General features: G+C 47.1%; 8 non-coding genes across 8 annotated transcripts; 4 read left to right on the forward strand and 4 right to left on the reverse strand.

Annotated features, from left to right (window-relative positions):
* Positions 1 to 16026: 16026 nt before the first annotated feature.
* trnaa-ugc (transfer RNA alanine (anticodon UGC)) lies at positions 16027 to 16098 on the reverse strand. Its single transcript has one exon. It is a non-coding gene; the product is annotated as a tRNA-Ala (tRNA).
* A 1414-nt stretch (positions 16099 to 17512) lies between these two features.
* Positions 17513 to 17584, reverse strand: trnaa-ugc (transfer RNA alanine (anticodon UGC)). Its single transcript has one exon. It is a non-coding gene; the product is annotated as a tRNA-Ala (tRNA).
* Positions 17585 to 18056: 472 nt separating this feature from the next.
* On the reverse strand, positions 18057 to 18128 carry trnaa-cgc (transfer RNA alanine (anticodon CGC)). The gene has a single exon. It is a non-coding gene; the product is annotated as a tRNA-Ala (tRNA).
* A 777-nt stretch (positions 18129 to 18905) lies between these two features.
* Positions 18906 to 18977, forward strand: trnaa-ugc (transfer RNA alanine (anticodon UGC)). Its single transcript has one exon. It is a non-coding gene; the product is annotated as a tRNA-Ala (tRNA).
* A 1348-nt stretch (positions 18978 to 20325) lies between these two features.
* Positions 20326 to 20397, forward strand: trnaa-ugc (transfer RNA alanine (anticodon UGC)). Its single transcript has one exon. It is a non-coding gene; the product is annotated as a tRNA-Ala (tRNA).
* An 855-nt stretch (positions 20398 to 21252) lies between these two features.
* trnaa-cgc (transfer RNA alanine (anticodon CGC)) lies at positions 21253 to 21324 on the reverse strand. Its single transcript has one exon. It is a non-coding gene; the product is annotated as a tRNA-Ala (tRNA).
* Positions 21325 to 22566: 1242 nt separating this feature from the next.
* Positions 22567 to 22638, forward strand: trnat-cgu (transfer RNA threonine (anticodon CGU)). The gene has a single exon. It is a non-coding gene; the product is annotated as a tRNA-Thr (tRNA).
* A 404-nt stretch (positions 22639 to 23042) lies between these two features.
* Positions 23043 to 23114, forward strand: trnaa-ugc (transfer RNA alanine (anticodon UGC)). Its single transcript has one exon. It is a non-coding gene; the product is annotated as a tRNA-Ala (tRNA).
* Positions 23115 to 23303: the final 189 nt, after the last annotated feature.

Here is a 23303-nt window from a genome sequence, read left to right on the forward strand (position 1 = left end):
ACGGTTCACTGCCCGGCAGACAGATGGGGAAGACATTGATGTCCACGGAGGAACAGTCAGGGTCACAGCAGCAGTCGAGTTCGCAGACTCCGCCAGTCAGGTCACAGGTACAAATGGGAACGGCTGGAACAAGACACACACAGTGAGATCTTACAACAGAGCACGGACGGTCTCAAAGACCACCTCCCTCCCTTGTCTGAATCCACGATCACCGTCTTCACCATCTCCCAAAATCAATCTGCAGACTTATCCTCCCACTGCTTTCTACTCACCGAATTACAGCTTCCAGATACCCAGCACAACCCACTTAATAAATAATAATAATTATGAGGAGAGAATAGAGAAGCTGGGATTACTCTCTTTGGAGCAGAGAAGGTTCAGGGGAGATTTACCAGAATGGTACCGGGGATGAGGGACTTCAGTTCCCGGGAGAGACTGGAGAAGCTGGGATTGTTCTCCTTCGAGCAGAGACGGTTCAGGGGAGATTTAATGGAGGGGTTGAAAATGAGGAGGGGTTTTGATGGAGTCGATGGGGAGAAACTGTTGCCACAGGCGGGAGGGTCGGTAACCAGAGGACACAGATTGAAGGGAATTGGGAAAAGAGCCAGAGGGAGATGAGGAGAATGTTTTTAGGCAGCGAGTTGTTCTGATCTGGAATTCACTGCCTGAAAGGGCGGTGGGAGCAGATTCAATAATAACTTTCAAAAGGGAATCGGCTCAATCCTTGAAGGGGGGAAATTTGCGGGACTGTGGTGAAAGAGCAGGGGGAGTGGGACTAATGGGATCGCTCTTTCACAGAGCCGGCACAGGCGCGATGGGCCGAGCGGCCTCTCCCTGTGCTGTTTGATTCTCGCTCACTTTCGGGCTCCGACCCACGGCCCGTTTGACCGAGAGGCGGGAGAGTGACTCCCCCCCGAGCCCAGCTCCACACCGGGCGCTGACAGAGTTCAGATTCACGGGGCCCACAGGAGGCCCCGAGTAACTCCGCCCGCCACCCCTCTCAGGCCACTCCCCGGTGCGGGCCCTCCCTCTGTCGGTCCCTCCCCCGCCCACAGCAGCGCCCGTCCGCCCACCGGCCTTGGGCCGCAATCATCATCCTCCGGGCGCGGGCCTGTTGCTAAGGCAACGCGGCGCAAGGACGTCAGCGCGGTAAGGTGAGTGACGCTGCTGCGTGATGCGTGTAACGTGATGGGAGGAGTCAGCCCGGGGTAGTGGGGGATGGGGGTGGAGGTGGTGAGAGCTGTCAATCAAAGGGCCCGGAGTCAGCACTCACTGCGCAAAGGGTTTGGAGAATTTGTTCAAAAATGCAAAATCTGCAATAATGAAATTAAAATATAAAGGTACAAAAAAGGGAAATAATTGCAAATAAAATAACCTGAATTAAAAACAGAAACGTCCAAACTCATATAAGGCTGATGGTCTGGGTCCTCCCGCCACTCTTCGTCTTCTCTCCCTGGGGCAGAGGATGAGCAGAATGATTGAATGTAACTTTTTAATGCAGAGGGCGCTGGATGGATGGAATGGACCAGCGAAGGAGGCAGTGGGGCCTGATTATATCAGCAAATTCCAGAGAGTTGGCGAAATACCTGACAGCAGCACCTTGGGATATGACAGACTAGAAATTGGGACCTTTAAATTTTGGACATGTGCAGTAGCTTTTCTTGATTGGTGCACCTGGACACCCAAATCCTTTTGCTCCTCCACAGCCCCTAGTTTCTCATCATTAAGAAATTAATCCTATTTCTCACCTGGTGCCTGCAATAGATGTTCTTTTTATAACTCCCCACATCTTTACTGTCCGGCTGTGTTTCCACTGTTCACTGTCCAACACAGCACACACTGTGAGACTGGAACTTTTAAAAAATATTTCAAGATACACTTTATTTCATAAAATTTATGGATACACACAGTTCAATGCAAATACCACAATTGCAATTCAAAACAATAGAATAGATATCATACACGCTACGATTCCGTTATTACAATTGAAAATATAGAACATATTTTCAAATACATGCTGAACAATACAAGGTAAAATAGCCTTACAATGTCGTCTTTCCCCATAGAGCCTTTGGTCAGGCCGCATCTTAGAGTCATAGAGTTATACAGCACGGATAGAGGCCCTTCGGCCCATCGTGTCCGCGCCGGCCATCAGCCCTGTCTACTCTAATCCCATATTCCAGCATTTGGTCCGTAGCCTTGTATGCTGTGGCATTTCAAGTGCTCATCCAAATGCTTCTTGAATGTTGTGAGGGTTCCTGCCTCCACAACCCTTTCAGGCAGTGAGTTCCAGACTCCAACCACCCTCCGGGTGAAAAAGTTCTTTCTCAAATCCCCTCTAAACCTCCCGCCTTTTACCTTGAATCTATGTCCCCTTGTTATAGAACCCTCAACGAAGGGAAAAAGCTCCTTAGTATCCATCCTATCTGTGCCCCTCATAATTTTGTACACCTCAATCATGTCCCTCCTCAGCCTCCTCTGCTCCAAGGAAAATAAACCCAATCTTCCCAGTCTCTCTTCATAGCTGAAGCGCTCCAGCCCTGGTAACATCCTGGTGAATCTCCTCTGCACCCTCTCCAAAGCGATCACATCCTTCCTGTAGTGTGGCGACCAGAACTGCACACAGTACTCCAGCTGTGGCCTAACCAGTGTTTTATACAGCTCCATCATAACCTCCTTGCTCTTATATTCTATGCCTCGGCTAATAAAGGCAAGTATCCCATATGCCTTCTTTACCACCTTATCTACCTGTTCCGCCGCCTTCAGGGATCTGTGAACTTGCACACCAAGATCCCTCTGACCCTCTGTCTTGCCTAGGGTCCTCCCATTCATTGTGTATTCCCTTGCCTTGTTAGTCCCTCCAAAGTGCATCACCTCGCACTTTTCCGGGTTAAATTCCATTTGCCACTGTTCCGCCCATCTGACCAACCCATCTATATCGTCCTGCAGACTGAGGCTATCCTCCTCGCTATTTACCACCCTACCAATTTTTGTATCATCAGTGAACTTACTGATCATACCTTTTACATTCATATCCAAGTCATTAATGTAGACCACAAACAGCAAGGGACCCAGCACCGATCCCTGTGGTACCCCACTGGCCACAGGCTTCCAGTCACAAAAACAACCTTCGACCCTCACCCTCTGCCTTCTGCCACTAAGCCAGTTTTGTATCCAAAGTGCCAAGGCACCCTGGATTCCATGGGCTCGTACCTTCTTGACCAGTCTCCTGTGCGGGACTTTATCGAAGGCCTTACTGAAATCCATGTATACCACATCCACTGCGTTACCCTCATCCACACGCCTAGTCACCCCCTCAAAAAATTAAATCAAATTAGTCAGACATGATCTTCCCTTGACAAAGCCATGTTGACTATCCCTGATTAATCCTTGCTTCTCCAAGTGGAGACTAATTTTGTCCTTCAGAATTTTTTCCAATAATTTTCCTACCACTGATGTTAGGCTCACTGGCCTGTAGTTCCCCGGTTTTTCCCTACTCCCCTTCTTGAATAATGGTATTGCATTAGCGGTTCTCCAGTCCTCTGGCACATCCCCTGTGGCCAGAGAGGTTCTGAATATATGTGTCAGAGCCCCCGCAATCTCCTCCTTTGCCTCACACAGTAGCCTGGGATACATTTCGTCCGGGCCTGGGGATTTATCCATTTTTAGGCCTGCTAAAACCGCCAATACCTCCTCCCGCTCGATGTTAATATGTTCGAGTATATCACAGTCCCCCTGCCGTATTTCTATGTCTACATCGTCCTTCTCCATAGTGAAAACAGATGCAAAAAAATCATTTAGAACCCCTCCTACATCTGCCGGCTCCACACACAGATTGCCATTTTTGTCCCTAATGGGCCCTATTTTTTCCCTAGTCATCCTCTTACCCTTAATATACTTATAAAACATCTTAGGATTTTCCTTTATTTTGCTCGCCAGTGTTATTTCATGGCCCCTCCTTGATCTCCTAATTTCTTTTTTAAGTATCCCCCTGCACTTGTTGTACTCCTCTAGGGCTTCCTCCGTCTTTAGCCTTTTGTATCTGCCAAAAGCCCTCCTTTTTTTTCCTAATCCATTCTCGTATATCCCCTGACATCCAAGGTTCCCTGGAGTTCTTGGAACCACCCTTGACCTTTACAGGAACATGTTGCCATTGTATGGACTCAATCTCCCTTCTGAAAGACTCCCATTGCTCCGATGCGGATTTTCCTACAAGCAGCTGATCCCAGTCCATTTTGGCCAGATCCTGCCTTATCTTATTAAAATCGGCCTTCCCCCAATTTAGAACCTTTATTTCCGGCCCCTCCCTGTCCTTTTCCATGACCACCTTAAATCTCACCAAATTATGGTCACTGTCACCAAAGTGCTCACCGACTAGCACTTCTTCCACTTGGCCGGCCACATTCCCTAGAATTAGGTCCAGTACCGCCCCCTCTCTTGTAGGACTTTCTACATGCTGGCTCAAAAAGCTCTCCTGGATGCACGTTAAGAATTTTGTACCCTCTAAGCCTTTTACACTCTGAGTATCCCAGTTAATATTGGGGAAGTTGAAATCCCCCACTATTATTACCCTATTATTTGCACAATTTTCTGAGATTTGCCTGCATATTTGTTCCTCTATCTCCCCCTGACTGTTTGGGGGCCTATAGTACACTCCCATCAAAGTGCTTGCCCCCTTTTTGTTTTTAAGCTCCACCCATATGGCCTCATTAGAGGAACCTGCTAATATATCATCCCTCCTTATGGCAGTAATTGATTCTTTAATTAATATTGCGACCCCCCCTCCTCTTATACCTCCCCCTCTGTCTCGCCTGAAGATTCTGTACCCCGGAATATTGAGCTGCCAGTCTTGCCCCTCCCTCAACCATGTCTCTGTGACAGCAACAATATCATACTCCCATATGTTTATCAACACCTTCAGTTCATCCACCTTATTCGCAAGACTCCTTGCATTAAAATAGATGCCATCCAGCCCTGCCCTCACATATTTGCCCTGTCTTCCAAGCTGACTTGTTTTTTTCTATATATTTGGCTGCACATCACCCCCTATTGTAGCTCCACTCTGTATCCCATCCCACTGCCAAGTTAGTTTAAACTTCAGTGCTTCCCACAGCACGGACTCCTGGACCTTGGATCGTGAACAGCTCCTTCACCTGGAAGACCAGCTGGTTTTAGGAAGACCATCGGGCCTCCTTCACCGAGTTGATGGCCTTCCAGCAGCAGTTCATATCTATCTGGAGGTGCATCCCAGGGAACTGCCCGCAGTGCACTGCATCCTGTGTTACCGAGCTGTTGGGGGTGAACCCCCACTTCGACTCCACGGTATAGGGATCCTGTCTCTATGGAGGGGCGGGGGGTTATCACCTTTTACCTGAATACATGGATCGATACGCTCACATTCATGACAGTATTTAGCAAACAATGTGTGATGTGCTTCACACACCTGTCGAACTTTGGGATCAGAGACGTAGGGGGTAATTTCACCTTCACTGCTTGGGCGGTAAACTGACGGAGAAAGTAAAATCGGGCCTGTTCTATAAGGGGCGGGTGCTCCGCTCTTTCAGCTCAGCCCCCAGCGATGGTGAAATTTTCCCTTCACGTGTTGTGAACCGGCGTAGTTTTAGACAATGGACCAGCTTGTGGGCTTCGAAGATTAATACTCGGGCGTAGGTCAGGAAAGGTGTGGCCGATTTTAAGTATCCCCGCCTGGCGGAAATGGGGTGGTAGAGGCTAGTAAATGGTGTCAGGTCACTTACCGCCCCTTTAACGTTGGAGTTCCTGCCTCCACCACCGTGGGTCGGGTCCTGAGAAGAGCGGCCGGAGCAACACCCACCTGTTTCCGGGTCAGACCACGTGTAATATGTAAATCAGAGTATTGTGACGAACACGGGACACCACATAATGTTAGTTACAAATGGGAGGAGGAGCCGCCCTTTCGATGGGCATTGAGTGATCCAGAACACTGAGAAGTTTATTTGTAACTCATATTTTGTGTGGCGAGGAGGAGCATTAGAGCTTTCCCTTGGCCTGCTGAGGCCGTGAGAAATCTCCCGCCTCCTGATCTTCTCAGAAATGTATCATGAGGTTTCCTTATAGATCTGTGTAACCAGGCCCAGACTCATGTCCCATTAAACTCCCTGCAGTGAGTAAACATTGCTGCCCAGCAGCTCAGAGAGGAAACGATCTTCGGAACTCCCCACTGGAGTTTGAAATTACATTAATATTTTCCCAGTTAGTAAGGTCCGGGTGTTGGTCCATTATTATTCTGTTCTGGTCAAAACAAATGTCCCAATGAACAGGACGCTGTCTGACCCTGACAGCTCACCCTCAATCCATCCCACCGGGCAGTGTGTGTGATGGGAAATAATCATCAACCGAAAGGGAGCATGTTTGATTTTACACGTTTCAGGCTGCAACATTTAATATTGAAATCATGTATTTCCAGATTAGTAACAGAAAACCTTTTTCACGTTCAAATCAACTTGTATCATTTCACAAACACCGCATTTGTCGTATAAAATATAATTCCTGTCTGGTATTTCCAAATGTTTTTAACGTATTGGATTGATATCAGTTAAGTTAGCGAACACATTGATCTCAATGGATAGAAAAATCAGGTGCGGTGAACAACGGACGCCCGATCCGCTACCGCCAGTCTTACCCCACCGCCAAACGTGAAAATCTACTCTAATTGACTTTTTATTTGATTTTCGATGAAAATTCTCAGACGTTTCTATGATTTAACGAATGTAACAATTAGATTCAGTGCGTATTTCACCCCGTTCTTCAGCTCCTCTCTGAATTTAGTCTGGGTCACAGCATAAATACACGTGTTGGTGCAGGAACTGAGAAGTTGAAGCATGAATGCGGCTGACTCAATGTCACTGACCGCATAGTACTGGGCGTTTGCTGTATGCAGAGAGATAACATAAAAAACGACTGTGCTCCATAACAATATAAAACTGCCTGATATACTGAAGAGTAAAATGATGGATTTCCTTCGGTTCTCCATCTCTGGATCCTTGTGATTCTCTCCATTGCTGCGGCCCCGGAGCCCCCTGCGGACTCTACTGGCCGTTAAAATGTGCCTGGCGGTGAGAACATTGAACAGCAAAATCAGAATGCATGGGAGACAAGGCATTAACACAAAATAAAACAAGTCAAACGCTGCCCATGCGGGTGAAGTGAAAAGGCTCTGTTTCCAGACACAACCCCGGGGTACATTGTCCATTATATATTCCGGGTCAATTACAGAGTACCAGGGAATGTTTAGCAAACAGCTCAGCGCACTCACCACCCCGATAACAACAGCCGCCGTTTTCTCGGTGCATTGTTTTGTTTTCAGCTTCTGACAACAAATGGCCACAAATCGATCAAAGGTGAAAACCACTGTGAACCAGACAGAGGCCGCTGTGACTGCAAAAATCATGGTGACAATGAGACGGCACACGGGGGTAATGGTCAAAAATGAAACTGGGAAATAAATCTCAACAATGCGCCACATTATGACATCAGTGATAACGACCAGGAGATCGGCCGCCGCCATTCCCACCAGGTAGCGAGTGATACATTTGGAGAGACCGCACTTTCCTCGGGTCAGGATCACAATCGCCACCAAGTTAACTGTAAGAAAGGGAAAGGAAGCAGATAAATTACTGATCAGACCTGGAGACAAAGCAGCTTTTTGACAGGATCTGGGGGACATTTCCAGCTTTGTCGCTGCATCAAACGCTGGAATCTGATTCACTGACCTGGGCCGCGCTTTCGTGCAGAAAAATGTATTTAAAGACAATTATCAAGAATGACTTGGCAAATTGACACAGAAAGTGAATAAATTGAGCACCGGATTCACTGAAAGGCCCGAGAGAGGGGGCAGTGCCAGTAGGGAAGGGAGAAGGGGTTTTACGGACCGGGAATCCAACTGGTTAAATGTGGATTTTGGGCTCAAGGTGGACGGGAACGTGAGCGGGCTGGGGGGTGGGGGACAGCGGGAGGTGCTGCTGGTTTGTTGCTCTGGGTTAAGAGAGCCGACTGGGGCCGGCCCAAAACCGGAAAGATGGAGATCCGCGGTGGTGTGTTTGAGGCTTCGGATCGGATTGGAAGAGGCAGCTGGAGGTCGAGCGAGTGAGTGAGATTGGGAGTGAGACAAGGAAAAAGACATGCAGGAGCTGGAGTGGAGCCAGGAGCAGATGGTTTTGGAAAGTGTATAAACAGAAGCAACGGATGAGGAGACGGAGGATTCAATGCAGTGGGAGGAGAGGCTCGGATTCACAGGGAGAGACTGCAGCACAGTATTGAAAGGAATCTAATCTATTGGTCCCAGAAACACAACACAATTAATGAATTCAACCCGTAATTTCTGTGGTTATTGGTGTCAGGGAGCAGCTTGTTAGTTACAGTCCCTCGACCGTAACGACCCTCGCTCACTTTCCCGTCCATCTGCATCCCAATGCCTTTTTCCTGCATCATCCCCATATCCCGTGATGCCTTTAATATCCAGAAATCAATCGATCTCTGCTTTGAATGTACTCAATGACTGAACCTCCACAGCCCTCTGGGGTAGAGAATTCCAAAGATTCACCACTCTTTGATTGAAGAAACTTCTCCTCATCTTGATTTTAAATGACCTACCCCTTATTCTGAGACTGTGATCCTGCCTCTAGACTCCCCAACCAGGGGAAACATCCTCCTTGCATCTACCCTGTCGAGCCCTGTAATTAAAATGCATTCATTAAATTAGCCTCGTTCTTTATTGAATTAAGCTGACACATAGCTTCTAGAATACAACATCCTAACAATCCAATGCGATCCTTTTTCTTTAAATACATCTCAATTATGTTTATGTATTCAGCCGGTAAACAAGTAAAAGGAACATTTACATAAACAGACTGATGATCTGATAGTGATAAACACACCCGGAGAGAGTACAATAAAACTCTCACAATCTGACAACATCCTAATAACGCCTTCAAGTCACATTTCCTCTTCATAATTGTATTCCAAGTTTCAGCAATTGATCCCGCTTTCTCCCTCCATCTCGCTCTCCTTCTCTCTCATTCTGCTTATGTGTCTCTCTATCTCTCTCTCCCCCATTCTCTCTCTCTCTCTCTGTCTTTCTCTTTCTCTCGTTCCTTCTGCTCCTCTCTCGCGTTTTTCTTCTCAGTTGCGTTCTCTATCGCTCCTCTCTATCTCTCCGCACTCTCTCTACACTCTTTTTCAATGCCCCTTTTCACATCCGAGTAAATCCTAACATCCTGCGCCTGTTTTCTCTTCACCAGCCCCGTGTTGCAAACATCCTATTCTTAGTGTCAGTTTGTTGAATAGTGGAGCCTCTGTGAACAGTTTAATGTTTCTGCAGATCTTCCAAGTCTCCAGCTGTTCACCTACACTGTTCACTTCATCTACAATTCATGGAATAAACAGAATCAAATGCCTCTTCCAGACACACCTCACAATAATTGAAATTCCTTCTCCTGTAATTACAAAGTACAGCGTTAGATGGCGGCATTGTTCAATTAACAAAACGCCAACATCACCGCTGCTGCTAAAAATCTACAGATAAATAGAAGGGCTCATGATTCCAACAGAAAAAGTGCAAACTGATACAACATAAATACAAAACATTGCATTTTACAGTGAATTCGTCCACAGTCAAGCAGAGAAGGAGATATGAAAGAATCAGCAGCAAATTCTGTTCAGTAACCAGACTTCTGGAGCTGCGTCAGATACACACATAATGAAATATCTCATAACAGTGATAACCAATAAATACAATGAAATGCCACTTAAACTAAACCATGTGATTGAAGAGGGCGGGCATTGCGCTGCCTCCTTTTAACACTGAGACCGTGAGCTGTCTCATTATCAATCACTGAAAACACATTAAAAGAAAAATTTTCCAGGACAGGTTATTTCAACAACATGAAAATGTTAACCAATCCTGATGGTCTGATACCAGCTCTTAGCCCAGACAACTGATTCCAATACATTCAATACAGAGAATAATCCAGTAACAAAGCCAGGGTTGGATAAACAACGTTCACTACAGAAAAAATGCAATTGCTACAGGACCGACCATTTGGAATGATAGACCATTATTCCACGATAAATTCAGTGCACAGAATAATCCAGTAACAATGCCAGGGTTGGAGATGTAATGATCATAATAGATATAATGCAGCTCCTTCAAGACCGAACGTTTTGAATTTAAGTACATACCATTATTCAACATTATATTCAGTACAGAGAACAATCCAGTAACAGTGCCAGGGTTGGATATACAATGTTCATTACAGATATAATGCAGCTCCTACAAGACTGAAAGAGCAGAGACTTTAAACATTCAATCATTCAACTGATATAAGAGGTGACTGCGCAAAACATGGTGGGAGAAAAAATAATTAGCCAAGTACAGCAGCACAGATAGCACCGATTTGCAATATTCACAGATGAGATAACGGCTTACCTGGAACTCCAATGGCTGCAAGAACAGGATAGTAAATGCGTTCGATCTGAAACAGTACTGAATATCCCATTTCTGTGAGAAGCAGTGACTTCTGCTGATCTGTAAACCGGAGCTCCAGAAAGCACTCTGAGCCGATACATTGCAACGAGCTTAATTTATACAGGGGATTAATCTCCACTGAGACGGTTATACCCCTGATCATTGCTATTAGTTACAGTCACCTGAACAAACACATTACATCAGCAGCTTTGTCTCCAATGTAAATAATGACGTGGATATATCAAAAACATCTCAAAGTTCAGAACCTTGTCTTAATGAGACTTCTCTCAGGAATAAAGTTAAAAGCTGTGCTCAGAAAGGACTGGTCCAACAACAATCAGCGGCTTCATTTACAGTTTTGATATAATTGTATTGACCATGCTCACTCCTGCCGATTCATTTATACATTTACAGATTTCACCGCGTCGACACTGAATCCAGTGACAAAAGCAGACCCGTTTCACTCTGTCCCTGCAGTTTCCCAGTTAAAATATGTATTTTGAGTCTCTGACACGGGGACAGTTGATGGTCATGCTTAGGCCTGTGCGTGATATCAGGGGTCACTAAACGAGTTTCATTGCCATTCCTCTCTCCGTTATTTTATTGCAGATATTTCCCCGTTTATTTTACATTGGTTGAAGGCTGCAGTAAAATTGCTCCCGTGCAACCCCGAGCTGAGCTCATGACCCGATTTGACCTCCTTCACAAAGGCCCCGTGCTTCCCTCACCCGCCTCCATTCCTTCCCCAGCATATTGCCATTAAAACCTTCATTAATGCCTCTGACCCTCCAAACTCCATTCCTCCAATGCACGCCTGTCCGGTCATTCAGCCTCCTCCTTCCAACCATCACCAGGTCATGCTTGGCCCCACGGACCGTCACTGACTCCCACTTCCCGATCGTCGAACTTTTAGCATTTTCAGCATGGGGGTTAAATCCCTCCATGGCCCACCCCTCCCCATCTCCGCCCTCTCCTCCTCACCGACAGGAAACCCACCCGTGACTTCCTCATTCATCGTTCATTGGCCTCTTTTGTTGGGACATCCCTCGCTTGGTTCCACTCACCTATCTGATCGTAGCCAGGAGAAGCTTCTCTTCCCACCCTATCGCCGTTATCTCTGATGTATCTAAAGATTCAATCCTTGGCTGCCTCCTCTTCCTCATCCACATGATACCCTTTGGTGACATTGTCCGCAGACATGGACCAGCTTTCAGATTTACGCTGACAAAACCACCGCCTCTCTTGACCCTTCCAGTGTCTTTGAGTTGTCATAGCAACATTCTGTTTTAGAGGAGCCATAATTTACTCCAGTTAAAAATTGTGAAGTCAAGATCTTTGACCCCCTCCCAATCTCCACATCCTTGCCACTGATTCAATCTCCACCTCTCTCTTTTTGATTGGTGAGTCCCTCACAAATCATCCAAACTTCACTGAACTGCATTGGTTTCCAGTCTCCAAAGCCTGTAGTTTATTTTTATTGTTCCTTACACTTAAATCCACTAGGGCCTCACCCCTCCCTATCTCTGTAAACTCCTCCAGCCCTGCAGCCCCTGCCAAATATTCCATTCCCCCACCTCTAGCGCTTGTGCATCCACAGTCCATTTGCCCTACTTTTGAGAGCCGTGCCTTCATCCATATCCACGCTCCAGAATGCCCTCCCTCTGCCCCTCCATCTCCCTCTACCCCTTTCAGGTATCAGGCGTGGCTCAGTGGTAGCGGTCTCACTTCTGCGTTCGAAAGTTGTGAGTTTTAGTCCCACTCCAGAGACTTGAACACATAGTCCAAGCTGACACTACAGTGCAGTACTGAGGCAGCACTGCACTGTCGGAGATATCGACTTACGTAAGACACGTGAAACGGCCTATCTGCCCTCTCAGGTAGATATAAAAGATCACACGGCAATATTCAAGAATAAACACAGGAGTTCTCCCCATTGACCTGGGCAATATTTATCCCTCAACTAATATAACTGAAACCGATTTTCTGGTCATTTATCTCATTGCAGTTTGTATGAGCTTGCTGTGTGCAAATTTGCTGGCCCGTTCCCCACATTACACAGTGACGACACTTCAAAATGCACTTCATTGACTGTAAAGCATTTTAGGACGTCCTGTGGTCTTGAAAGGCGCTGAAAAAGGCAAGTCCTTTCCTTCTTTCAGACCTTCCATGAAAGCCATCTCTTGTGTTATGATTTTCTCATGGCGCCTAATATCTCCTTCTTCAGCTGGAGTTCCATATTTGTCTGATTATACCTCAGTAAATAGGATTGGTCTATTTATCTATGGGGGGTTAAATGCGCTGTTTAAATGCAGGTAGTTATATCTATGAGTTGTAAATTTTCAGTGACTTTGCTTCTAACAGCCAATTGAAAACTTATAATAGTGTCGTCACTGTTGCCCAGGTGTTCCCCCACATGGAAGCCTGATAGGAGCTCAGGCTCATATTAAACACTTGATTAAATATATGGTTACCTCGTGAAGGACTTTGGACTTTTAAATATGGATCTTTCACTTGCTAAAGGAGCAGAGTTTGGTTCAACACAGAATTGAACACAGAGCTGTTAGACTTGACTGTTCAAGACTGCATTCTGAGAAGATTGAGCAAGTTCGAAAGGTTTTATTATTGCTTCAGATTGTTTAGAAGTCTAACTGAGACGATGTACTTGCGTTGAGGTAAGCGGCGAGGTTAAAGTTAAGACAGTTGCCGAGCTAGGAATTGAAATTCTGTGGGAAACTGTCGTAAACTTCAGATGCTGCAGCATCAGTTTGTTTGAACCATGGGAAAGAGAGAGAGGGAAAGGAGAGAGAGTGAAAAGTTCCAGCAGCTTGTTTTTACCAGCGAGGATGGGAAAACATTTCTCCTCATTTCCCCTCCAGTTCTTTTGACAATTATTTTAAATCTCTGACCTTTGGTTACTGACCCACTTGCCGGTGAAAACAGTTTCTCCCTATTTGGCTGCCCAAACCCCTCATTATTTTGAATACATCTATTAGGTCTCCCCTTAAGCTTCTCTGCTCTAAGGAGAACAAACCCAGATTCTCCAACCACTCCACGTAACTGAAGTCACTCTTCCCTGGCATCATCCTGATCAAGCTCCTCTGTACCTTTTCCAAGGCCTTGACATCTTTCATAAAGTGTACTGTCCAGAATTGTACACAACACTCAAGCTGAGGCCTAACCAGTTCAGCGTGACTTCCTTGTGTTTGTATTCAATGCCGCTATTTAGAAAGCCAAGTGTCCCATTCACTTTCTTAACCGCCTAATCAACTGGCCCTGTCACATTCAACGATTTGTAAATATGCACACCCAGGCCCCTCTGCTCTTGGATCCACTGAAAATAGTACCATTTATCAACTTGCACTGTCACCTTCAAAGATTGGTGAATATACACCCCCAGGTCCCTCTGCTCTTCCACCCCCTCAAAATAGTACCATTTAGATGCTACTGCCTCTACACGTGGTTCCTCCAAAAGTGCATGAATTCACTCTTTTCCGCATTAAATTGCAACTGCCATGTGTCTGCCCATTTTGTCAGTCTGCCTATGTGCTACTGAAGTCTGCTACTATCTTGCTCACTGTTTATGTTTTGAATTTTGGCTACAGTTGTGAAAAGATCCTCTGATGCTCACCTCACCTTTAAACACAAGGCCAGGCAAGACTTTCGTTACCTCGAGAAAAACCTAATGCTCGGCACAGGATAGCATTCAATGGAAGAGCGCACTCACCGTATCAATGGTTCCGAACCCAAGGCTGGATTGCGGGCCCAGTGAGAGATTATTCCACTTTGACAGATTGGGGAGGACCTGGGACAAGTGTTTTGAGTACACAGAGGTAGGAATAGGCTGGATTTTAGGCGGTTCATCTTTTCCCAGTGAGTCGTGCGCCTCTGTAATGCGTTGCTGGCTGGTGCGGTGCGTGCTGACTCTCTGTCTTCCTTCTCCAGGGAGCTGGACCGGTTTTTGGCTGGGTCAGAGGTCACAACATATAAAAGGTAAGAGGATTTACATTCAACGTACGTACATTCCATGTGATCTCCTGGACTGGTTTCGACCACTTGAGGGGGTCAGGGAGGAATTTTCCAGTGTACTCTATCCCTTAAAGGCCCTGGATTTTTCTCAGGATCTTTGTCTCTCCCAGGAGATTCCATGGCTGCGGGCGGGGGAATGGAAAGTAAGTGTCAGTAATGATGCTCCAGCAATCCCGAGTGAGGAGCAGGTTTGATGGACCAGCTGGTCTTTTACAGCGCATCATTTTCGTATGTTCGTCTACATCCCCAGCTCGTCATGTTGCTTTCAAGGAAACGATCTTCGCATAAACCCATACCTGGGGCATGTCCTGTGTCTGTCTTTAGTGAAACGAGACTCAATGTCTCTGCTCCTCACGTTATTCTCCTCTGAAGTTCAAGGGCTCGAAATATTCTCGTGGCCTCTGCTACAGTGTGCCTGAGAATTTCTAGTCCCGTCCAACCGTCCGCTATGGGACGACGTGGCTGTTGTCCGCTTGGAGCACAAGAGGAGATGATTTTAAGCCCAGTAAATCATTGGGTGGCGTTAAGACAGTAAGGACTCAGTCCTTATACCCTTGGCTATAGGTCGATTGGATTTGGGGTTGTAGCTCAGTGGTATAGCGCCTGCTTTGCGTGTATAAATCTCTGGGTTTAATATCTAACACCTCCACCATTTATTTTTACAAGAATGTCCCACAGAAAGACGAATCGTGCTTTCAGAGGGAAGCGAGTTCCAACTTCTGAGACAAACATTCAATTGTCCCGAAGCAGGACTTCATCTCACGGTCCCCTCAGCAGCTCAGCTCATAACAGCCGCCGACTGACCAGAATTCAAAAGGTAAAGTGTTTGGGCATAGAACCTGAGACCTCACACACGCGAAGCATGCGGTCATTCACTGAGCTCCATCACCAGATAATAACGACCTCCAACCAAGTGTAAAAGGACTGAGTGCCTCGCTTTCCTCAGGAAACCCGAGGATTTAATGTGCTGAAAAGCATTTCCTCTTTTCAGCTGCTTTGAGGTATGCGGACCTGATACGAGTATTTTAATTCCAGATTTTATTTAATTAATTAATGTTAAATTCCCCAGCTGCCGTGGCGGGATTCGAATTCATGACGCCACATTATTAGTTCAGCTCTCTCGATTGCTAGTCCAGTAACCTAACCACTATACCACTGTACCCGCTGGGTAAACAGAAGAAACCAGGTCTCGTCACTCAGAGAAATGAGAAAGGGAGCGTTGCGAAGAAAGTTTGGGAGAGAGGAGAGTCTCCTCGGGCTGTGCCGACCAGCATTTCTGTTTCAGGTCGCCGTTCTTCGAACTGCTCGCTGGACATTGCACCGTCACACATTCCGATCAGTCGGCGGCTGTTTTGAGCTGAGTTGCTGAGGAGACCGTGAGATGAAATCCTGCTCAGGGGCAATTTGATGCTTGTGGAGCCTCAGATGTTGGAATTCGCGGCACACCAAAACCAAGATTCGCCTTTCTGTGGGTAATTCTGGTGAGAAAATAGCTTTGGAGATGCTGGGGATTGAACCCAGGACCTCATACATGCAAAGCACGCGCTCTACCACTGAGCTACATCCCCAGATAGGAGCACATTCGAACGAAGAGCTGATCTCCTTCATTTTATGAGACCACAAAAGGTTTTTTTGGGGCTTCAATTCATCTCCTTTTCTGCTCCAAACAGACAATTAAACATGAAGTTTGCGGACCTGATATAATTGTGGGTGAACGGAAGAAACCAGATCTCGGCACTCAGAGTAATGAGAAAGGGGGCGTTGAGAAGAAAGGCTGGGAGAGGGGGAGAGACTCCTTTGGCTGTGCTGTCACCATCATTCCGATTTCAGGGCACATTTTTCGAACGCTCCCGTTATCAGTCACTTTGCTTACGGTTGGACGGGACTAGAAATCCTCAGACACATTGTAGCAGAGTTCGGCAAGAATACGTCGAGTCCCCGAGCTTCAGAGGAGGGTAAGGTGAGACACAGACAGCATTGAGTATAATTTCACTACAGACGGATGCAGGACTTGCCCCAGGTGTGGTTTTGTGTTTAAAGATCACTTCACTGAAAACACCTTGTCCAGCTGGGGTTACAGACGGACATGATGGTCAGGAAAAGACCAGTTGGTTCATCAATCCTGCCCCACATGCGTGGAGCATCGTGACCAGACACTCCCTACCGACACCACCCGCCCCTCCCACCGGAAACATGTAATCTCCTGGGAGCGGCGACAAACCAGAAACAAATCCAGCGCCAATAAGGAGGGGAAATTCTGGGAAATTCCTCCCCGAATCCCTCCGGCGATCGAATCGAGTTCAGTGGATCACACTGACCATGTGTAGGTTAACTGTAAAACCACTCACCTTCGATATGATGCGATCTCTGCCTCAGTCAAGAACTGGTCAAGATCCATCCAGAAGGCAAAGAGAGAGTCAACACCCACCACACCAGCCTGCACTGCATTCCAGAGACTCAGTACTCTCTGGGAAAAGAAGAACCGCCGAACATCCAGAATATTCCTACCTCTGTGTAGTCTGAACGCCTGTCCGCTGCTCCTCCCCGATCTGTGAAACTGGGAATAATCTATTTCTTCACTCAGAGGGTGGTGAACGTGTCGAATTCTCCACCATAGGATACTGTGGAGGCCAAGTCACTGAATATATTTAAGAAAGACAGATTTGTACACACAGAAGGCAACAAAGCTTATGGAGAGAGCGGAAATGTGGTATTGAGATGGAGGATCAGCCATGATCATATATAATGGCGGAGCAGGCTCGAAGGGCCCAATGGCCGACTCGTGATCCTATTTTCTCTGTTATTATTTCTGGGCTCGCTCTCCAGCCCCGGGATTTCAAAGGCGCGTGCGTGCTTCCATTGAATTTTATCGTGTGCAGAGCGTTCGGTTTTTCTCGAGGTGAAGAAACCCTTTCCTGTCCTTGTGTGTGAAGGTGAGGTGAGGACAAGAGGGTCTTTTCAAAATTCGAAACATAAAGCGTTTGGAGATGCCGGGGATTGAACCCGGGACCTCATACATGCAAAGCATGCGCTCTTCCACTGAGCTACATCCCCTACCCACAACTACTTCAAATTTAGAATAACAAAAGTGGGCTTCCCGCTCTGTCTCTCCCGGACAACGCGATGCCCAGTCGTCACACGTGCTCACAATGTTCAACCTCTGCTTCAGTTCACGGGGTTTCTGCTCCTCTTTACTTTGAACTTTCCAAAAACAATGTCAGCGGAAATAAAAAATATATATAATTGCCACTACTCAGTGACGAGGTTCACATCCAAATTCTGAATCATAAAGTGAGATGGATGAATGACACAGCGTCAAACAAGAGCTGGGAATGCTCGCTCGACATTGAACTGTCACACATTCCAGTCAGTCGGCGGCTGCTATGAGCTGAGCTGCTGAGGGTACCGTGAGATGAAGTCCTGCTCCGGGATAATTTAATGCTTGTGGAGCCTCAAAAGTTGGAACTCGCTGCGCTTCGAAAGCGCGATTCGCCTTTCCGTGCGTAATTCTGATGAAAAATATTTTTGGAGATGCTGGGGATTGAACCCAGGACCTCATACATGCGAAGCATGCGCTCTACCACTGAGCTACAACCCCACACAAGAAACCAGACTAACCAGGGAAAGAAGAGCTGATGCATTCCAGAGACTCACTACTCTCTGGGAAATGAAGATCCGACTAACATCCAGCCTATTCTGACCTCTGTGTCGTCTAAACGCCTGTCCCGTGCTCCGCCCCAATCTTTGAAACTGCAAATAATCTATCACGTGGCAGATCCACCTTGGACGGGCTCAGAAAATGAGAACGGTCAGTTCTTCTTTCCTTGGTTAGCTATTTATTGCATATGGGGATGTAGCTCAGTGGTAGAGCGCATGTATGTAGGTCCTGGGTTCAATCCCCCGCATCTCCAAAAAATCTTTTTTCATCAGAATTACGCACGGAAAGGCGAATCGCGCTTTCTGAGCACAGCAAGTTCCAACTTCTGAGGCTCCACAATTGTCCCGTCGCAGGAATTCATCTCACGGTCCCCTCAGCAGCTCAGCTCACAGCAGCCGCCGACTGACCGGAATGTGTGACGGTGCAATGTCGAGCGAGCAGTCCCAGCTCTTGTTTGACACTGTGTTATTCATCCATCTCACTTTATGATTCAGAGGTTGGATGTCAGCCTCGTCACTGACTATTGGCAATTGTATTTTTTTAAATTCCGCTGACTTTTTTTTTGGAAGGTTCAAAGTAAAGAGGAGCAGAAACCCCGTGAACTGAAGCAGAGGTTGAACATGGTGAGCACGTGGAACGACTGGGCATCGCATTGTCCGGGAGAGACAGAGCGGAAAGCCCACTTTTTTATTCTAAAGTTGAAGCGTTTTTTCCTGAGGGGATGTAGCTCAGTGGTAGAGCGCATGCTTTGCATGTATGAGGTCTCGGGTTCAATCCCCAGCCTCTCCAAACGCTTTATATTTCGAATTTTGAAAAGACCCTCTTGTCCTCACCTCACCTTCACACACAAGGACAGGAAAGGGTTTCTTCACCTCGAGGAAAACCGAACGCTCTGCACACGATAAAATTCAATGGAAGCACGCACGCGCCTTTGATAATGGCTCCCATCCCGGGGCTGGAGAGCGGGCCCAGTGATAATAACAGAGAAAATAGGATCACGAGTCGGACATTCGGCCCTTCGAACCTGCTCCGCCACGATATATGATCATGGCTGATCCTCGATCTCAATACCATATTCCCGCTCTCTCTCCATACGCTTTGATGCCTTCTGTGTGGAGAAATCTCTCTTTCGTCAATATATTCAGTGACTTGGCCTCCACCGCCTTCTTTGATAGAGAATTCCACAGGTTCACAGAGGTGGGAATAGTCTGGATGTTAGGCGGTTCATCTTTTCGCAGAGAGTACTGAGTCTCTGGAATGCATTGCCGGCTGGTGTGGTGGGTGCTGACTCTCTCTTTGCCTTCTGGATGGATCTGGACCAGTTCTTGACTGGGGCAGAGATCGCATCATAGAGAAGGTGAGTGGTTTTACAGTTAACCTACACATGGTCAGTGTGATCCACTGAACTCGATTCGATCGCCCGAAGAAGTCGGGGAGGAATTTCCCAGAATTTCCCCTCCTTATTGACGCTGGATTTGTTTCTAGTTTGTCGCCGCTCGCAGGAGATTACATGTTTCCGGTGGGTGGGGCGGGTGGTGTCGGTAGGGAGTTTCCAGTCACGATGCTCCAGGCATGTGGGGCAGGATTGATGAACCAACTGGTCTTTTCCAGACCATCATGTCCGTCTGTAGCCCCAGACCGTCAAGGTGTTTTCAGTGAAGTGATCTTTAAACACAAAACCACACCTGGGGCAAATCCTGCATCCGTCTATAGTGAAATTATCCTCAATGCTGTCTGTGTCTCACCTTACCCTCCTCTGAAGCTCAGGGACTCGAAATATACTTGCCGGCCTCTGCCACAATGTGCCTGAGGATTTCTAGTCCCGTCCAACCGTAAGCAAAGTGACTGATAACGGGAGCGTTCGATAAATGTGCCCTGAAATCGGAAGGATGGTTACAGCACAGCCAAAGGAGACTCTCCCCCTCTCCCAGCCTTTCTTCTCAACGCCCCCTTTCTCATTACTCTGAGTGCCGAGGCCTGGTTTCGTCCGTTCACCCACAATTATATCAGGTCCGCAAACTTCATGTTTAATTTTATGGTTGGAGCAGAAAAGGAGATGAATTGATCCCCCCAAAAAACCTTATGTGACCTCATAAAATGAAGGAGATCAGCTCTTCGTTGGAATGTGCTCCTATCTGGGGATGTAGCTCAGTGGTAGAGTGCGTGCTTTGCATGTATGAGGTCCTGGGTTCAATTCCCAGCACCTCCAAAGCTATTTTTCACCAGAATGACCCACAGAAAGGCGAATCTTGATTTCGATGTGCCGCTCATTCCATCCTCTGAGGCTCCACAATCATTAAATTGCCCCTGAGCAAGATTTCATCCAACGGTCTCCTCAGCAGCTCAGTTCACAGCAGCCGCCGACTGATCGGAATGTGTGACGGTGCAATGTCCAGCGAGCAGTTGGAAGAACAGCGACCTGAAACAAAAATGCTGGTCGGCACAGCCCCAGGAGACTCACCTCTCTCCCAGACTTTCTTCGCAACGCTCCCTTTCTCATTTCTCTGAGTGACGAGACCTGGTTTCTTCTGTTTACCCAGCGGGTACGGTATTATTGTGGTTAGTTTACTGGACTGGTAATCCAGAGGCCTGGACTAATAATCCCGCCACGGCAGCTGGGGAATTCAATTTCAATTAATTAAAAATTGAATTAATTGAATAAAATCTGGAATTAAAATACTAGTATCAGGTCCGCAGACCTCAGGTATCTCCTATGCTTAAAAGAGGAAATGCTTTTCAGCACAGTAAATCCTCGGATGACCTTAGGAAAGTGAGGCACTCAGTCCTTTCACACTTGGTTAGAGCTCGTTATTATCTGGTGTTGGAGCTCAGTGATAGACCGCATGCTTCGCGTGTATGAGGTCTCAGTTTCTACGCCCAAGCACTTTCCCTTTTGAATTCTGGTCAGTCGGCGGCTGTTATGAGCTGAGCTGCTGAGGGGACCGTGAGATGAAGTCCTGCTCCGGGACAATTGAATGTTTGTGGAGCCTCAGAAGTTGGAACTCACTGCGCTCAGAAAGCGAAATTCGCCTTTCCGTGCGTAATTCTGATGAAAAAATATTTTTGGAGAAGCTAGGGATTGAACCCAGGACCTCATACATGCGAAGCATGCGCTCTACCACTGAGCTACATCCCCAAATAAAATCAATAGCTACCCAAGGAAAGAAGAACTGATCGTTCTCATTTTATGAACCCGTCCAAGGTGGGTCTGCCACTTGATAGATTATTTGCAGATTCAAAGATTGGGGCGGAGCAGGGAACAGGCGCTTCGACGACACAGAGGTAAGAATAGTCTGGATGTCAGGCGGTTCTTCATTTCCCAGAGTGTAGTGAGACTCTGGAATGCATTGCCGGCTCGTGTGGTGGGTGCTGACTCTCTCTCTGCCTTCTCGAGGGATCTGGATCTGTTCTTAACTGGGGCAGAGATCGCATCATATAGAAGGTGAGTGGTTTTACAGTTAACCTGCACATGGTCACTGTCATGTCCTGGACTGGTTTCGATCGTCTGAAGATGTTGGGGAGGAATTTTCCAAAAATTGGCCCTATATTTTTTTCTGGTTTGTCACCGCTCCCAGGAGATTACATGTTTCCGGTGGGTGGGGCGGGTGGTGTCGATAGGAAGTGCCCAGTCACGATGCTCCGGGCATGTGGGACAGGATTGATGAACCAGCTGGTCTTTTCCTGACCATCATGTCCGTCAGTCACCTCAGCTCGTCAAGGTTTTTTTTGTGAAGTGATCATTAAACACAAACTCACACCTGGCCGTCCATCGTGAAATGAGACTCAATGCTGCCTGTTCCTCACCTTACCCTCCTCTGAAGCGGGGGGACTCGAAATATTCTTGCCGGCCTCTGCTACAATGTTCCTGAGCATTTCTCGTCCTGTCCAATCGTAAGGAAAGTGACTGATAACAGGAGCGTTCGAAAAATGCGCCCTGAAATAGGAAGGATGTTTACAGCACATTTCAAGGAGTCTCTCCCCACTTTCCCGGCCTTTCTTCTCAACTCCCCCTTTCTCATTAGACTAAGTGCCGAGGCCTGGTTTCTTCCGTTCACCCACAGTTGTATCAGGTCCGCAGACTTCATCTTTAATTGTCTGGTTGCAGCAGAAAACGAGACGATTTTAAGCCCAGTATACAGTGTCAGCACTCACCACACCAGCCGGCGATGCATTCCAGAGACTCACTACACTCTGGGAAATGAAGAACCGCCGAACATCCAGACTATTCTTCCCTCTGTGTGGTCCAAACGCCTGTTCTCTGCTCCTCCCCAATCTGTGAAACTCGGAATCACCCATCACGTGGCAGACCCACCTTGGGTCGTCTCATAAAATGAGGACAATCAGTTCTTCTTTCCTTGGGTATCTGTGTATTCCATCTGGGAATGTAGCTCAGTGGTAGAGCGCATGCTTCGTATGTGTGAGGTCCTGGGTTTAATCCCCAGCATCTCCAAAAATATTTTTTCACCAGAATTGAGCACGGAAAGGCGAATCGTTCTTTCTGAGCGCAGCGAGTTCAAACTTCTGAGGCTCCACAAGCATTAAATTATCCCGGAACAGGACTTCATCTCACGGTCCCCTCAGCAGCTCAGCTCATTGTAGCCGCCGGTTGACCGGAATGTGTGACAGTGCAATATTGAGCGAGCAGTCCCAGCTCTTGTTTGACGCTGTGTCATTCATCCATCTCACTTTATGATTCAGAGGTTGGATGTCAGCCTCGTCACTGACTGTTGGCAATTTGATGTTTTTTATTTCCGCTGACTTTTTTTTGGAAAGTTCAAATTAAAGAGGAGCAGAAACCCCGTGAACTGAAGCAAATGTTGAACATTGTGAGCACGTGGAACGACTGGGCATCGCGGGGATGTAGCTCAGTGGTAGAGCGCATGCTTTGCATGTATGAGGTCCCGGGTTCAATCCCCGCCCTCTCCAAACGCTTTATGTTTCGAATTTTGAAAAGACCCTCTTGTCCTCACCTCACCTTCACACACAAGGACAGGAAAGGGTTTCTTCACCTCGAGAAAAACCGAACGCTCTGCACACGATAAAATTCAATGGAAGCACGCACGCGCCTTTGAAATGGCTCCCATCCCGGGGTTGGAGAGCGGGCCCAGAAATAAT

This window comes from Heptranchias perlo, unplaced genomic scaffold (assembly GCF_035084215.1).
Source record: "Heptranchias perlo isolate sHepPer1 unplaced genomic scaffold, sHepPer1.hap1 HAP1_SCAFFOLD_60, whole genome shotgun sequence".
NCBI lineage: Eukaryota > Metazoa > Chordata > Chondrichthyes > Hexanchiformes > Hexanchidae > Heptranchias > Heptranchias perlo.